Source organism: Dromiciops gliroides, chromosome 3, assembly GCF_019393635.1.
Source record: "Dromiciops gliroides isolate mDroGli1 chromosome 3, mDroGli1.pri, whole genome shotgun sequence".
Lineage (NCBI taxonomy): Eukaryota > Metazoa > Chordata > Mammalia > Microbiotheria > Microbiotheriidae > Dromiciops > Dromiciops gliroides.
This window is the reverse complement of record NC_057863.1, coordinates 517,990,043-517,993,656: the sequence shown is the minus strand read 5'-3', so window position 1 is coordinate 517,993,656 and position 3,614 is coordinate 517,990,043. Positions and strand designations below refer to the sequence as shown.

Genomic DNA, 3,614 nt, shown 5'->3' with positions numbered 1-3,614 from the left:
GAACTATAGCAGAGTGAAGAGACATAAACGCAATATTATTAGTGACTACAACAATCTAAAGGGAAAGAATAACCATAAAAAATTCAAAAGCTAATGTTGCAAAATTGTAAACAATCGTGTTTCAAAGAAGGATATATGATGAGATACTTCCACCTCACTCCATTACAGAGTTGGGAAGTCTACATGTGTTATACATTGCATGTTTAGATATTTTTTAGCATATTGGCCATTTTTCATTATTTTTTTTTCATCTTTGCCCCTTTTGTCTGAAAAATACTCATTGTAATGTGTAGTGGCTCTCTGGAAGAGGAAGGTAAATGATACTAAAAGAACCTATGGTGCTGTTTAAAGAAAGACATAAATAAATACTTTAAAAAAATATGCTATAGTCCACTTAAGTTCGTTATTTATCTTTGGCCCAGAGAACAGGCCAGGTGAAAGAAAAACCTGTCCTCCCTCAAACTAAAATACTTGGGACCCTCTGAACATTGGGACAGTGTAGCTTAGAAGTAGGGCCTCAATGTAAGAGGGAGTTAAAAGTCAAGTAAAAGACAACAAGATGAGCAAACAAAGAAAGTTGAAAACTATAGAAAGTTTCTTGAACAACAAAGAAGATTGAGGTACACCTTCAGAAGAGGATAACAACCTCATCCAAAGCTTCCAAGAAAAATATGAATTGGTCTCAGGCCATGGAAGAACTCAAAAGGGACTTTGAAGGGAAAGTAGGAGAGATAGAAGGAAGATTTAAAGAGGTAGAGGAAAGAATGGAAAGAGAAATGAGAGCAATGCAGGAGAGTCATGAGAAAAAAGTCAATAGCTAGAAAAAGCCAAATGGAAAAGGAGATACAATAGGTCTCAGAAGAAAATAATTGCCTAAGAATTAAGATAAAACAAATAGAAGCTAATGACTTTATGAGAAATCAAGACACAGTAAACAAATCCAAATGAATAAAAAAAATAGAGGGCAATATGAAATATCTCCTTGGAAAAACAGCTGACCTGGAAAAGAGATCCAGGAGAGAGAATTTGAAAATCATTGGACCACCTGAAAACCATGATAAAAAAAAAGTTTAAACATCATCTTCCAAGAAATTGTCAGGGAAAATTGCCCTGATATTCTAGAAGCAGAAGGTTAAAATAGAAATGGAAAGAATCCACCAATAATCTGCTGAAAGAGATCCCAAAAGGAAAACCTCCAGGAATATGATAGCCTAATTCCAGAACTCCAGGTGAGGGAGAAAATATTGCAAGTAGCTAGAAAAAAGGAATTCAAATACTGTGGAGCTACAGTAAGGATAAAACAAGATCTAGCAGCATCTACATTAAAGGACCAGAGGACATGCAATATGATATTCCAGAGGGCAAAGGAACTGGGATGACAGCCAAAAATCATCTACACAGCACACTTGAGTATAGTCTTTCATGGGGAAAAATGAGACTTCAATGAAAAAGAGGTCTTTCAGGCATTTGTGATGAAAAGACCTGAACTGAATAGAAAATTTGACTTTCAAATACAAGACCCTAGAGAAGCATAAAAAGGTAAAGAGAAAAAAGAAATCATGAGGGATATTAAAGGATTAAACTGTTTACATGCCTATATGGGAAGATAATACTTCTAACTCATAAGAAGTTTCTCAGTGTTAGGGCAGCTAAAAGGAATACACTTAGAGGACATAGGTCTGAACTGAATAGGAAGGAATGACATCTGTAGAGCATTTTTTTTATCCTTTCTTTTGTGGGGCAGGCAGGGTAGAGTGGCTTATTTCTGGGGCTGTATTTGAGCTATGGTCCTCCTGGGTCCAGGGCTGGTGCTTTGTCCACCGTGCCACCTAGCTAACCCATGATGACAGTTTAAAAATAAATTTAAGGGGTAAGAAGAATGCACTGGAAGAAAGGGAAAGGGAGAGGTAGACTGGGGAAAAGTAGCTCACATGAAAGAAAGAAGAAAAAGCTTGTGGAGGGGAGGGGAAGAGGGGGAAGAAGGAGTAGGGGAGTGAGTGAACCTTAGTATCATCAGAATTTGCTCAATGTGGGAATAACATACATACTCAAGTGGGTATAGTAATATATTTTGCCCTGAGTGAAAGTGGTAGGGGAAGGAGGTGTGGGGGGGGGGAGAAGAGGGGAAGGAAGGAAGGAAGGACAGATTGGGGAAGGGAGCAGTTCAAAGCAAAACACTTTCTAGAAAGGTGAAGATGTTCATAGGGAGGGTTGAGGAGGGAGGAAGAAAATTTAGAACACAGAATTAGCTCAAAGACATTCATCAGAGTTGGCTCAGGGAGGGAATAACATGTACACCTAATTTGGAGGAGTAATCCATCCAATCCTACAGGAAAGTAGAAGGGGAAGAGGAGGGAAGGGTGAAAGAAGGGAGGGCAGAGTGGGGGAGGGGGCAGTCAGAAGCAAAACACTTTTGAGGAGGAATAGGGTAAAAGAAGATAGAAAATAGAGTAAATATCATGGGAATAGAATAGGATGGAAGGAAACAGTTATGATGATTGATTATAATGGCAACATGGATGGTACCTACTTTACTGGGCTATTGTGAAGAAAATTCTTTGTCAAATTTAATGTACTCTATAAAAGTTATGATAAACAGGATGCTATCAGAAAAACCTGGAAACACCTACATAAACTGAAGCACAGTGAAATGTACTGTATAAAAAATAATAGCAATAGTGTAAGATGGAAAGCACATGGTTATTTTCAGCAATTCAATGATCCAATATAACTCTGAAGGTCTTATGAAAATTTAAATCCATTATAGAGAAAGAACTGATGGTATCTGAAAACAGATTGAAGTATAATTTTTTTGAAAGTTCCTTAATCTTAAGTTTTGTTTCTATCTGTTTTCTCTCATAACCTAGCTAATGTGGAGATGTTTTCCATGACTACTTATGTATAACTTATATTGAATTTCTTTTCTTTTTTCTTTTCTTTTCTTTTTTGAGCAGTGAGCCAGCTTTATTCTTTATTGTGGGCCCCGTTGGCCTTCTCGTGGGGCTGCTCCTCCTAGTGGTGCTTCAGGCTCAGCCGCTTCAACAGGTATTCTACCAGCTCCGGCTGGGGGTCGGCCTGCATGCTGTGTAGGGTGGTCAGGTGGTCTCCCAGGCGCGCTTCAGCAGCCTCACCCCCTCGCCCAGGTAATGGCTCTCCAGGAAATTTCAGAGGTGTGGATTCCCTTGGCTGGAGCCCAGAGTGTGCAGCTTCAGGAGGGCCTGGTTCAGGCCCTTCTCCAGGCTCAGGGCAGCCTCCATGGCATCCAAGCTGCGGCCTCACTCATCTTGACCAGGTTTCTGCACAGCCTGGAGGAGGGCCCAGCCCCCACTTTGGTTCTGGAGCCGCATAAGGCGCTCGGCGCCCTCGCGTTTGTCCTTCGCCAGGTCACGGAAAAAATGGGACACCCTCGGCAGAGCAACATCGTCCTGGTCGAAATAGAAACCCAGGGACAGGTAGGAGTAGGAGGCCTGCAGGTAGAGGTTGGCCAGGCGGTTGAAGGCGGCCTCGGCCTCCGAGGAGTTTTGGTGGATTTGAGAGGTGGAGCTCATGGCACAGACGGAAACGGGAGGAGGCAGCTGGTTCCGGAGCTGTTTGGTCTCGGAGGCCAGGGGCGG

General features: G+C 41.5%; 1 pseudogene; it reads right to left on the bottom strand.

Moving 5' to 3' along the window:
* Window positions 1-3,012: 3,012 nt before the first annotated feature.
* Window positions 3,013-3,548, bottom strand: LOC122747883 (annotated as a pseudogene).
* Window positions 3,549-3,614: the final 66 nt, after the last annotated feature.